The following is a 14756-nucleotide window of genomic DNA, read 5'->3' as shown; positions in this document are numbered from 1 at the left end:
TTTTCCGCCCTGCAGCAGTTACATACGAGGCTGGACTATGGGCCTCATTACGACCCAGGCGGTAAGTTACCGCCTGGGTTGTACCCTTACCACCATGGTGTAAACTACGTTTACACCATGGTGGATGGCGGATTTACCGCCCCATTCCAAGGTGAGTGGGGCGGTAAATCCCCATTTCCCATTTTACCCTTCCCCATTCCCATTTTTGCCCCATAGGGCATAATGGGAGTGGGGAAGGTGCTAATTACGCCACCGTAAATTACGGTGGCGTAATTAGCACCATGGTCCCTTAGCGCCATGGATTTTAACGCCTGCAAAAAGCAGGCGTTAATATCACCATGGCGCTAACGGACCTTGTAATCAGGCGTTAAGGGTCGGCGCCGTTTACGGCGCCGTTAACCCCTTACCGCCTGATTCGTAATGAGGCCCTATGTTTTTGCCACACCAGAGGTAATAACAAAAATTACACAAATAGAATATAAAGCTAGAGTCCTATGGGACCACTCACCCTTGATCCTCGGATGGCAATACTGCCCCCCGAGAGCAAGGATCCCGACGTGGCGCCTCCGAGCGGAAACATTGCGAGACCCTTTTTTCAGGGAGGATATGAGGAATGAGATTATAGCCTATTTTGAGACAAACACCGGCAGTGTGGACTCGGCGGGCACTCTGTGGGAAGCTTTTAAGGTTGTCATGCGGGGGGTGGCCACAGCAAAATCTAAGGGTCTGCAAAGGGGGATCCTGGCTGACCTACAGGAGACGGAAGGGGAACTTGAAAAAGCATTGAGAGAAGGAAATACCACTGAGGAAGAAATGGAACAGATACTTGGGCTGCAGCAGAAATGCGCGGTACATTGGGAAAGACTGTGTAATCTAAACTATAAGAAATATATAGAGAGACAGCACGCAGGAGGTGATAAACCAGGAAGACTCTTGGCGTGGTTATATAAGAGTGAAACCCCTAGACCCACGATTAGAACAATAACAAGGCAAGATGGTAGTGTAGCTGACACTCAAGAATCAGGAGTTTGCAGACTATTATAAGCAACTATATGGAGATGATGGGGAGAGCAGTCGCAAGATGATATTGGAAACACTGGAGGATATAGGATTGCCAAAGAAAAGCGCGGAGGAAAGAGAGGAGTTGGATGCACCGATTAGACTGGAGGAGCTGGAAGAGGTGGTGAGACAGTTGCCCACTAGTAAGACCCCCGGAGCTGATGGACTCCCAAGTGAATTTTATAAAGTTTATAACGAAGAGGTGCTCCCCCCATTGCTAGAAATGCTGAACGAAGCATTCGAGCTGGGAAGATTGCCAGACTCACTCAGAGAGGCGATTATAATACCGCTTCCCAAGCCGAACAAGCCAGGGCATGGTTGTGGTTCCTACAGACCCTTGTCGATGTTGAACCAAGATAGTAAGATACAGACAGCTGTTTTGGCAAACAGACTGAAACGGGTTATTGTTAAACTGATACACCCTGATCAGACCGGTTATGTCCCGAATAGGAACATATCCCATAATCACAGGCAACTCCAACGGGTCATTGAGTTTAGGGGTGAGGACGAGGGTGAAATGGCAATTGTATCATTGGACGCGATTAAAGCCTTCGATTCGGTTAGATGGCCATGACTATTGGCGTCCTTGGGGGGCTATGGGATGGGACCTGGATATATACGGTGGGCGAAAATGCTGTACAGTGAACCGCTGGCTAGAGTTAAAACTGGAGCAGTGATATCGAAAAGATGGCAGCTTCAGAGAGGTACCAGGCAAGGATGTCCATGGTCCCCAATGCTCTACATATTGGCCCTTGAACCCCTAGCAATATACTTGAGACAACAATATGACATCATAGGCATCGAGGTGGGAGGGGAACGGCATCTGATCTCCTTATATGCTGATGATATGCTGCTGTACTTGCGGCACCCAGAAGAAAATCTTCAGTATATTTTGGAAGTAATGGAAAGATATGCGGGGATGTCTGGTATAGCGGTGAACCCCCAGAAATCCAGCATGTTTCCACTGGGAAGATATAAAGGAATCTCACAGGAACAGTTACTGGTGCTACAGGTACCATGAGCGATTAGCACATTTCGCTACTTAGGAGTAGATGTATACCACACTGCGGAAGAGGAGCATAAGCACAACACAGAGGTAGCCATTGAAAAAATTGAAAAATGTTTGAGATTCTGGGAGAAGTTGCCCTTGGCAATGATGGGACGGGGGCAATGCTAAAGATGGTGGTCCTACCTAGGCTTCTGCACTTTTTTGGGAATATACCACACCTGATACCCAAGAAGTTTTTTATCAAACTGAACAGTATGTGTGGGGATTTCCTGTGGCATGGCATGCGAAACAAAATGGCACTATCGAAGTTACAAAATTTTTACGCGAAAGGGGGAATAAAACTGCCCAATTATGAGGTTTACTATGTAGCCAGCCAACTGGAGTATGTTGCTAAGTGGCTTTCGGATGAAGTGACCTCCGAGTCCAGGTTGTTTGGACATGACTGTTCCCCGTTTTACTTGAAAGAGATGGTGTGGCTTTCCAAGACAGAAATGGAAGGGTGCCCCAAGATGATGGTACTCGGATGGAAGATGTGGCGTAGGGCATGCCGGATGATGGAGAGGCCATCCCCATGTTTTCCGCAGATACCATTGGCTGCTCTAACCGGGGGAGATAAGCAGCTAAGGATGATCATTAGAAATCACTGGGAACCGGTTGGGTTGGCACCGATGGGTGATATATGGCGAGAGGGCTCCATCATAGATTTTGAGGTGCTGGGGGAGGAAACTGGATTACACACGGGCCAGTATATCACGTACCATAGAATGGTGCAGAGTATTAAGAGAACATGGCCTGAAACTGTATTGGACGAAGAACCAGATGCCACTATAGATATAATATATGATATAACGGAGGGTGGACATGAGATATCCAGAATTTATGAGATGATGATGTCTAAGGTTGGGAAGGAGGCAACACAAGTGAGACAAGACTGGGAAGCGGAAGTAGGATGCCCGATGGAAGATGGGATGTGGGAACGAGTTCAGGGGTACCATAAGAAGGTGTCGAGGAATGCGGGATTAAAGCAGATACAACTATATATCACATATAGGGCATATATGACGCCTCAGAGGATATCTAGGTTTGCAAATACAGGAGGGCAGACACGCCCTAAATGTGATGAGGAGAATGCGGGTATGGTGCACATGTTTTGGGCATGCCCGGTTATTGAGCGCTTCTGGAGCGAAGTGGCACACAAACTAGCAGAAAAAAGGGGGTTAAGATCATAGTGGATACAGTATGGGCCTGTTTGTTGGGGGAGTTCCCCAGATCGCAGAAACTCAAGCATGTGAGTAAACTGAAAGACTTAGCATACGTGCTTGCAAAGAGGAGAATAGCTATGGGTTGGAAGACATGCCACAAACCAAGGGTGGAGGTGTGGTGGAAAGACTTGCAGAAATTGGCGGAGGCAGAAACCATGGTGTGACAAGAATTTCCTGTTGGCTTGGAAATTATTAATAGCAGAGTTGTTTGGGTCAATACAAGACCCGGTAGAACTCATGGAAGGGGAGACCCTACCACGAGATGCAGGAACGAAAAGTGGACAGTAATAGGCTCAGAATGGGGGGTGGGATAGGGGGAGCAGTGTGCAGAATTATGTAATGTACAATTGGATTGTTGATAAATGCACTGCATGTTTGGTTTGTATTGTTTGTTTGGAAACCAATAAAAATTGTAAAAAAAAAAAAACGATTGCAATGGCTACTGGGAGTTGTAGTGCCTTAATAAGCCTGTCCAATAATGCTGCATGTTGCACTGGAGTGCCATCCGCTCAGAGGTAGCCCCTCCTTTTCCAATGTGCTAGTCTTGTGTGTACAGTTGACATCACATAGGCAGAGTCACTGTACACCGTCACTTCCTGCCCTTCGTGTTTCTCGAGCGCAACAATAAGCGCAACCAATTTTGTTGCTTGCGCTGAAAAGTGAGATGGTAGTCTTGCACTTGTTACCACCTCAAATTCACCATTTGCTCTGTGTCTCACCACAGCTGAGCCAGAATGCCTTTCCCCACTAGTCTGGTTAATTTTTGAAGAGCCATCAATAAAGAGAATCTCCCCTCCTGCTAACGCATTTTTCTTTATGCACGGGATGTCATCAAAGAATTCTTCGGAGTTAGCACAATCATGCACACGCACGCCTTCTACCACAGGCTCAGCTTCAAACGTGGCAGGGTTCACTATTTTACACCTGTCTATTTTGATAGCTGGATTCGATATAACCACCTTATACGCAGAAGCTCTCTGAGATATGAATGTACCCTTAGGTTTTTCCAAAATGGCCAACAAAGCATGCTCTACAAAAAGTATTGTGAAACATTGCATCACAATACTGGTAGACTTCTCTATTGCGAACAGAGCTGCTGATAGCATCTGTTCGCAAAGTAAGTGCCCTCTCATAACTGGATCTAGAATCCCACTATAATATGCCAGAGGTTTGTACCCCAGTGTAGTCCTTTGTGTAAGTACTGCTGTCATAACTGTCCCATTCGTGTGCGAAAATACAAATAACTCCTCGTCGTAATTGGGAATTCCTAAAACTGAGCTGTACATATTGCTTTCTTTAGTTCTTCAAACCCTTCCTCAACTTCCTCAGTCCATTCTATTTGTTCCTCATTCACTTGTGCTTTCTTCAGAGCCTGCAAAAGGGGTCTTGTGTATGAACTATAATCAAATACCCACGCTCTAAGGTAGTTGCATAATCCCAAAAACTGTTGCATCTGTTTTACTGTGTGTGGTTTTGCTGTTTTCATAATTGCCTCAGCTCTCTCAGGTGCGACCCTCTTTCCCTCATGTGAAATCAACTGGCCTATATACAACACTACCTCTTGACAATATTGCAGCTTCTCTTTGTCTACCTTATATCCCTTGTCTGCCAGGATAGTCATTCACTGAATTGCGTTTTGTCTGCACTCATCTTCTGTCGTGCTACAAACCAAAATATCATCTACATATTGTGTCACAACGCTTTTCAAATCAATATTGCCTAGGTCCATCTGGAGGACCCTATTAAAGATAGATGGAGACTCAGAATACCCTTGGGGCAAACACATACTTTTCTGTCTAGTTTGGTGAAACGTAAACAACATAAGGTCTTTGGATTCCTTATGCAGCGGGATTGAGAAAAACAAATTTTTCAAGTCAATCACTGTGAAATATTGTGCTTCTTCTGGGATGCTACATATTATTGTCGCTGGAATCAGAACTAAAGGAAACTCTGCCTCTACAATCTGGTTAATCTGTCTCTTGTCTTGTATGAAATTCACAGCCCCCCTTTTGATTTCTTGATAGGATACACCGCGGTATTGCACATTGACTCTGATGTCACTAAAATACCTTGTTCCATCAGGGCTGAAATAGTCTTGAAAACACCCTCGTCCACCTCTCGAGACATTGGGTACTGTCTTGCTCAAGGTAAAATTGCTCCTGGTTTTAACTTTATCTTAATCTCCCTTGCCCCCTTTAATAGGCCTAAGTCATAAGGGCCTGTGGTCCATAAAGAGATTGGCACTTTTTCCAAATCCTCGTCAAAAAATGCTGGACACTGTCACACTATTACCATTTGCTGTGGGATCTCTCTTATCTCTATTCTGATCCAATATGTAATACTCATCTCGAATATTACTTCATCATCTGATAGATCATCCCTAAACATGTCTTTGGGGGTCATTACGACCCTGGCGTTAAGGGTTTAACGGCGCCGTAAAAGGTGTCGGTGCCGTTAAACCCTTAACACCTGATTACGAGGTCCCTTCGCGGGACCCGACCTTAACGGCTGGTTTTATCAGCCGTTAAAATAGGGTGCCGCAAAGGGACCTCTGTGCTAATTACGGTACTGCAATTTGCGGTACCGTACTTAGCGCCTTCCCCAGTCCCATTGAGCCCTATGGGGCGAAAATGGGAATGGGGAAGGGCCATGGTGAAATGGGGAAATACCGGCCCGCCAACCTTGGAATGTGGCGGTATTTCCCCATTCCACCATGGCGGACTCGTTACAACACCGGCACCAACCATGGTGCTAATAGCGCCATGGTTTAGCGCCGGGGTTGTAATGAGGGCCTTTGTCTGTGACGTCAGTCAGTCTATACCCTTCCCCAATTGCAATCACTGTTCTCCATGGCCTGCCCTTGTCATCTGTTCATTCGAGCATGGCCTATGGCTGCATCTAGTTCTAGAGGAATAATATGTCCCCCCTCTTCGTCCATAGGTATCTGTGGCCTGAACAAAAATTAATCAGCTATTCTCATAATCTTTCCCACTAAGCCGGGTAGCCATGTCAACACTTCTTCGGGAGCCTCCTGTCATTTCTCTGTGGGAACATCATGTAGGACTTTCTTAATGGATACCTTGTTTCGAGGATTCTTCGTGGAATAGGTACCATTACTGGTGTTGTGCATGTCGCAATTTCGGCTTCCAACATATAGGCAAAATAGGGGCGGGATTTCCGATAGAGGCATTTGGCTCCACCTCTACACATCCATGGGGTCCATGAAGATAGGGATGATGTAGAGTCCCAAGTTTTATGTGTCAGCTCTGATGCTGAAGCCATGCTTGAATTCAAGAAGCAAGAACTGCAGTTTAAGCAGAAGGAGCTTGAGTTCAACAGGGAAAATCTGAAGGTTGAGCAGGCAGAAAAACAAAAGGAAAGCGATCACCAGTTGGAGCTGGCCAAGATTCAGGCTACAACCACCTCCTCCAAGGGATCTGGCATGGGTCTGGGTCCTCCTCTCTTCCAAGATTTCCTAAAGATCTTCTCAGTATGTATGATGAGAAGAATTACATTATGGACTGGCTGATTGCATTTGAGTATGCCTGTGAAGGACAAGAGATTGTGGATGCTGATAGGTATGCATGGCTGATAGGTATGCATGGCTGCTGCATTCTAAGACTGATAGAGTAGATTTTGCAAAACTGAAGCAAACTCTCATCTTAACGTTTGAGAAGACTCCTCCTCAATACTTAAAAAGAAGAAGGTAACACTTGGGTGTCCTATGTTAGTGAAAAACACGACTGGCTGGGTTTAAGGCTATAAAGGCACCACCTTTGCGGGTATGATATGTTTAGTCATGCTTGAACATATTTTTGCATCTTGTTGCCCTGAGCATAAGCAGCACTTGGCTGATTCAAAGGAGATAGATCCTAAGACGCTGTCTAGTGCAGTAGATGTATGGGTGCCACACAGAGTGTCCCATAAGGACAAGACTACTCATGGTAAACTGGAGGAGGGGAAAAAAGAACAAAGATAAGGAGAGTGGGGGATCTGATGAAACATCCTCCCAAAAGAGCCACAAAAAGAAAAAAAACAAGGTTAAGTCCCAAGAGAATGTTCAGGGTAGTGGGAGTTGTACTCCCAGACAGAACTCTGGTTATAGTAGCCTCCCTATGTCCCAAGACCCAGTGGATCTTGTGTGGCTTGTGGAGCAAACAACCTTGTGAAGGGGGACCCCAGATGTAAGGTCAAAACCTTGGGGGTCCACTCTGTGAGTCTGGCCTTCCCCTGCTATGAGGAGGAAGAGATCATAGGGGCATCCTTCTCCTCAGACTCCTTCCCCAGTGGGATAGAATCTGAGGTAGTCCTGGTTTCCCTAGGTTCATGTGAGCCTAAAGTCTCAGAGGCTTATGCTAGCATTCCAGATAATAGCAAGTACTATTTTAAGGACAGTGTACTAATCAATGGAATAGCAACTCCTGCCCTTCGGGATAGTGAGAACTGTGGTGGATTCCACTTTGGTAAACCCAGAGGAGCTTGCCAGAGCTCCCCTGATGCCCACCAAGTTAGCTGATGGCCCCCCTCTCAAGTACCAAGTAATGCCTGCCAATCTTACTATAAATGGTACAACGGTCAGGATTCCAGTGAGCATTCAGAGGCAAGTCCCAGGTAAAGTCTTGCTGAGGAATGATCTCAGAGACTTAGGTCTTGTGGGTGACACAGCAGAGAGACCATGCACAAGGTCACAAACAAGGGCTGCCTTAGCCAAGACCAAGGCAAAGCCCAAGCCAAAGGGGAAACCCAAGGCTAAAGGAGTCAAGAAAGACAAGAGAGGGAAAGAAAACATTCCCCCTAAATCACCTACCACTGAGGTGGAGGTAGTTGGCCAAACACCTGAACCTGATGAGGAAGAGGTGTTGCCTGAAATTCTTAATCCACTTGACCACCCCGAACTCCAAAGTTTCTTAATAGAAGGTGGTCCTGATAGGGTTGTTTAGTAAGTGCCAACGTGAGTGCCCATCTTTGGAAGGCCTAAGGAGACAGGCCTGCTCCCAGTTTGAAAGTGAACCTCCTAGGAAGCACAGGATTTATTGGGACGGTGGGCTCCTCTACAGCGAGCCCACAGAGTCTACAAAAGGAGACCATAGGAGGTTGGTGGTTCCCCCTTAACGTAAGACCCTTCCTCTTGCAGCTGGCGCATGAAGTTCCCCTTGCTGGTCACCTTGGCATCAAGAGAACCAAGCAAAGGTTAGCCATGCACTTCTACTGGCCCAAGATGGGGGCCCAGGTAGAATGTCACTGCAGTAGTTGTGCGACCTGCCAGTTATCTGGAAAAAGTGGCAACAATCCAAGCTCCATTGGTACCACTCCCAGTTGTGGGGGTACCATTTAAAAGGATAGGGATTGACATTGTTGGTCCCCTTAACCCTCAGACATCCTGAGCCAAAAGGTTTATCCTGGTGCCGGTCGACCATTCCACCAGGTATCCTGAGGCCATCCCATTAAATACTGTAACTGCCAAGTCAGTTGCAAAAGCTTTGCTTGGCATATTCACTAGAGTTGGCTTCCCTAAAAAGTTGTGTCTTTAAGGGGAAGCAACTTTATGTCCAAGTACATGCAAGCCATGTGGAAGGGGTGCAGGGTTACTTACAAGTTTTCCTCAGCATACCACCCCCAAACCAATGGCTTAGTTGACAGGTTCAAAAGAACCATCAAAAGCATGATTGGGGCTCTAGAAGAGCCCCAGAGGAGAACATCGGATCTCCTTCTTCCATGCTTATTGTTTGCCTACAGAGAGGTACCCCAAGAGGCGTTTGGCTTCAGCCCCTTTGAGCTTCTTCTTGGTCACCCTATAAGGGGACCCTTGGCTATAGTCAAGGAGGGGTGGGAGATGCCTACATTCCCGTTCACTACCAATGTGGTAGACTATGTGCTAGGTCTAAGGAAGAGAATGGTTCTCCTGATGGGTTAGGCTAGTGATACGTTGAAGGCTGGACAAGCTCTGGTGAAACACTGGTATGATCAGAAGGCTCCCCTTGTTAACTTTACACCAGGCCAGCAAGTCCTGATCATGAAACATATAAGGCATAGAGCTTAACAGGATAAATGGGCATGCCCTTACTCAGTAGTGAAGCCACTGGTTGAGGTAAACTGTTTAGAGGACCTTGGAAGGGCTGGTCAGGCTCCAAAAGAGTTCCACGTGAATAGACTGAAGGCTTTCATCCCTAGGGTTGAAATAGCTGCACTGTTGTTGGCATCAGATGTAGAGGAGGAAGGGTCAGAACCTCTTCCTGATCTGTTCCAGGGTAGTCCTTCAGACAGCTTTGAGGGTGTCAAAGTGGCCCCTCACCTGACCTCTGTTCAGCAAGATGAGGTGGGGTGTTTGCTAAGGCAATTTTCCCCCTTGTTTTCCCTAGCTCCTGGTTTGACACCTTGGTGCAAACAGGATATTGACACAGGAGATAGTGTACCTACCAGAAGTAGGGGATACAGGATGTCAGATAAGGTGAGATCTTACATCAAGACAGAGGTCAACAAGATGTTAGATCTTGGTGTGATTGAACCCTCCAGTAGTCCTTGGTCCAACCCTGTGGTTCTGGTTCCAAAAGCAGGTTCCTCTGAATTGAGGTTCTGTGTGGATTACTGAGGCTTTGAATGCTGTCAACAAGACAGATGCACACCCCTTGCCTAGAACTGATGAGCTGGAGGAGAGCCCTAGCAGAACATGAACATGCCAAGGGGAAGACAGCCAAGGGGAAGACAGCATTCTCAACTCCAGAAGGCCTTTACCAGTTCAAGGTAACGCCATTTGGATTGAAGAATGCACCTGTCACTTTTCAGAGGCTTGTGAATTTTGTCCTTAATGGGTTGGATGACTTCTGTCTTGCACATCCGAATGATATAGCAGTTTTCAGTGCCACCTGAGAGGATCATGTGAATCCCCTTTGAATTGTGTGGCAGGCTCTTCAGAAGGCCCACTTGACCATAAAGGCCAGCCAGTGCCAGATTGGTCAGGGTTCAGTGGTCTACCTTGGGCATGAAGTAGGTGAAGGGATGATTCCGCTTCTACCCAGCAAAGTACAAGCAGTACAAAATTGGCCTACCCCCACTACTAAAACCCAGGTGGGAGCCTTTTTAGGTCTCACTGGGTATTACAGAAACTTTATGGTAGACTATGGTACTATAGCTGCCCCTCTAACTGCTCTCACTACTCCTAAGAAACCCAAGAAGGTCTCTTGGTCGGATGAGTGTGGGAAGGCCTTCAATGGCTTAAAAGACTCCTTGCGCCAGACCCCTGTTCTCAGGGCTCCTGACTACAAACAACCTTTTATTGTGCAGACAGATCCCTCTGACACTGGGATAGGTGCTGTACTATCACAGGTAGATGAGAAAGGCAAGGAATACCCGATTGGATTCATCAGTCGCCAGCTTAAGGACAGAGAGCTCAGGTGGCCCACAGTAGAGAAAGAATGTTTCTCTGCTGTGTGGGCCCTAAGGAAGCTGAGGCCCTACCTCTATCGGACCCACTTCACTGTGCAAACTGACCACCACCAGCCCCCTTAAATCCATTACCCAACATCGAAGTACCATTTCCGAGGATTGGAATGGACATCATTGGGCCCTACGAAAAGTTTGTTAGGGAACAAATACGTGTTAGTGATACATGACTATGCCACCCGATACCCGGAGGCATTTCCCCAGCATGATAATACCACCAAGTAGATACTCAAGCATCTACTTCCCTTCTTTTCTCGGGTGGGCTTTTCTAAGGAAATTTTAACAGACCACGGTACCACCTTTTGGAGTAAGCTCATGGGGGAAGTAAAAGAGCTACTTCATATAATCACCTTGAGGACGTCTGTTTACCACCCCCAACTGGGCAGATTAGTTGAACAGTTTAAGACCATTCTCAAGAAGCTGGTTGACAAGGACGGAACCAATTGGGATCAGATGATTCTTTGGGCTCTGATTGCCATAAGAAAAACACCTGAAGCCTACATTGGTTTCTCACCTTTCAAATTATTGTATGGGTGAGAAGCAAGGGATGTTCTAGATATGCTTCGAGAAACATGGAAGGAAAGGGAAGAAGCTCAAATACCATTGTCAAAGACAGCATCTCAATTAAAACAACATATGGGAGGTGTTCGATCCCTGGTACAAGATCACCTTGGTAGAGCCTAAAGTCAACAGAAAGAGTCTTATGATAAGAAGGTATCCCTTAGGTATTTTTCCATCGGGCAAAACGTCCTTGTACTTCTTTCTACCTCAGATAACAAGCTTATTTGTAAATGGCATAGGCCATATGAGGTATTGAACAAGACAGGACCTTGTAAATATAAGATCGCCCAACCAGACTGTGCCAGAAGATGCAAATCTACCATATAAACTTATTAAAGGTGTGGAAGGAGAAAACCTCTGAATCCAATGCCACAGTGTTATCTTGTCTGATTCCGGAAGAGGTGAATAATAATACTCTAATTCCCTCTAATATCACTGACATACAACAACAAGATCTCCTTGAATTGCTAGAACAATTCCCGGATGTGTTCCGTGAAGAGCCTGGCAGGCAGGGTGAAAAGAGTATACCATCACATCTGTACCCCTGCAGGCAAGGTGGTACATCTTAAACCGTATCGGCTACCTGAGGCCTGTAGAAATATTGTCATCAAAGAAGAAGAGCAAATGCTCCAGGCCAACATAATTGAACCATTTACCAGTCCCTGGTACTCCCCCATTGTGTTAGTGGAAAATCCAGACAAAGGTTGGAGGTTCTGTATAGACTTCCAAAAGGAGAAAAACATCTCAGCCATCGACGCCTACCGAGTGCCTCGTATTGACAATCTTATCGACAAAGTGCCGTCTATTTGTCCACCCTAGATTTAACCAAAGGATACTGGCACGTTCCCCCACACAGACCAGATAAAGAAAAGACTGATTTTGCCACCCCGATACCTCTATATCAGTTTAAAGGCTTACCCTTTGGGTTGCATGGTGCCCCAGCAACTTTCCAAAGGTTGATGGATAAGATTCTCCAACCTTACTCGGAATTTCATAGGGCATAAATCAACATTATAATCCACAGCCCAACCTGGGATGACCATGTATACCATCTCTACACTGTAATAAGAGCCTTACGAAAACCCGGACTAATAGCCAACCCAAAAAAATGCAAGTTAGCTCAACCTGCAGTGAAATACTTAGGATTCTTTGTCGGAAATAGCAGTATTCAACCGCAAGAGGAAATGTTAGAGCTGTTTTAGAGGACCACACGCCCAAAACTAAAAAGGAATTAAGATCTTTCCAAGGATTAATTGGGCACTACCAAAGATTCATACCTAACTTTTCTGACAAAACAGCAAGATGGACTGACAAACTACAAAACGCAGAACCTCAGAAACTCAAACGGGATAAGGGGGACGAAGTATGCCATCAGGCCCTCAAACAAACATTAGATCAAAGCCCTATTCACAAGGTAGCAGCCATTTCTAAGGACTTCATATTGAAAACTTATGACGCTTCTTTTGACTGCTTTAGGTGCAGTATTATCTCAGATCCATGACGGGCTAGAGCACCCCATTCTATATACTAGCCGAAAACTGTTCCTAAGGGAAAAGAAATATTCAGTGATCGTACTAGAACCTTTAATACTTATTGGGCCAAAAATGTAGATTGATCACAGACCATTCCCCTCTAATATGGATCAGTCAAAGGAAAGAGTCCAATCCAAGGATTATGCAGTGGTTCTTGGACTTACAACCCTATTGGTTCTCATTGGAACATCGAAAGGGCAAAGAACAAGGAAATGTAGATTTCCTTTCGAGGTTCCCCTGTGAAGCAATGCAGTCCAAACCACATAGTGGAAGGGTTTGTGAGAGGTATTTTCCCACCTACCCCCTCAGGATCTTCCATTCAGGCGGCCTGGGAAGGGCCATCGATTTTGGATCCCGACCCTGGGAGTGGACATGCGAGGGAGGATCACCAGAGTGGAGGGTCACGAGGGATTGGGAGGAGGATACCCAAGGGCGAGACATGTTATTCCTCCAGTCCCAGTAATTCCCCAACCCACTCTCCCTCAGCCTTCATGGGGTACACCGATTGAGGCAGTCAGACCTGAGATGGGACTGATCTCTTTGTCTGCTCTTATTACATTTAATAGAGGTAAATTGTTTATCAAGATTAAATATGCTGGACCTAGTTCCCTCTTATCTATCCTACAATCTCCACTGGAGGTGGGAAGAGTTCAGTAATGTATAGATTTAAGGAAACCAATGAGCAATTCTTGGTCAAACTTGGCTGGTGAAGGTGCCATGCTCAAGTCATTAAACAACTGTGTGGAGAAATGGGACTAGGTGAAGAGCCATGAAAAGGTTGCTAGTATGAGCTCCCTGAAATCGTTTTCTAGGATGTTCTTTATGTATAAATGGCCTCAAACTTATTTAAAGTTATCGCCCTCCTCAGTCACGCGTAGAATATTCCGGAATATCAGATTAAACTATTTAGATATCCTTGACATCAGGGGTGCCTGGATGGGTATTCCAGTTGAAGAAAGGATGTGTAGAATCTGTCTTGACAGGCATGTAGTTGAGTCTGCTAGACATGTTCTGACAAGCTGCCCGACTATGAGACTGATATGTGAATGCTATTTTTCTACATATGTGGAAAATCTTGAATTCATAACCAGTGACCTATTCTGGCACAGATGTCTGTCGGGATATAGTAGGGGCCTTATGATAGCTATTGCTCATCCTAAAGCTCAGCGCAAGTTTATCCCGCACTACGCTTTTTGGCTTAGGGGAATGTAATAAGTGTTTTTTATATAATACAGGATTGATTTTATCTGCTGTGTGTTCCATTTTTTTTCTTTTTTCTTATTATTGAGTTTCTTCTGTATTCTCTTTTTCTTGTACAGATGTACATTTGGATTTTTCTTTTATCTGTTGTAACAAAATGATTGTATATTTCTTGTATATTTCTTGTATATGTGACTGCTATGATATATATGTGTCAAATGTGTTTAATAGATTTGTGTGAAAGTTATGTTTTATAACTATACACACAATAAAATAAAATAAAAATGTCAACCTCACCCCATTCCCACTCCCCATTTCTAACAAATACTGAGACAAGGAGGAGGCAATTAAGAGCAGTAAAGATTACCCATAGAAACAACACGGGAAAGTAAGGGCAACCTACTGTAGAAAGAACTCAAGTTGTCCCACTAATAGAGTCAGGCAGGGTCAGGCATTTCATAATTATGATTCACACCGGACTCCACTTGACTGTTTTTTCAACTATAAAAGGTGTGGTTTTTCACAAGAAAGAGAGCAAGCTGGGGATGCTGTCAGGACACGAGAAGCCAAGGAGCAGAGAGCAGCAGGAGTAAAAGCCTGGAGGAGAACAGCGTGCTGAGACGCTGGCCCAGTATTCGTGCGGAGCTGCAGCATGGCTAGGGAGCCGTGCCTCCAAGGAGCCAGAGTAAGGCA

The sequence above is a fragment of the Ambystoma mexicanum genome, chromosome 3p (genome assembly GCF_040938575.1).
Source record: "Ambystoma mexicanum isolate Mex_15411 chromosome 3p, UKY_AmexF1_1, whole genome shotgun sequence".
Lineage (NCBI taxonomy): Eukaryota > Metazoa > Chordata > Amphibia > Caudata > Ambystomatidae > Ambystoma > Ambystoma mexicanum.
The sequence above is the reverse complement of the archived record's forward strand: the minus strand, read 5'-3'. Positions refer to the sequence as shown.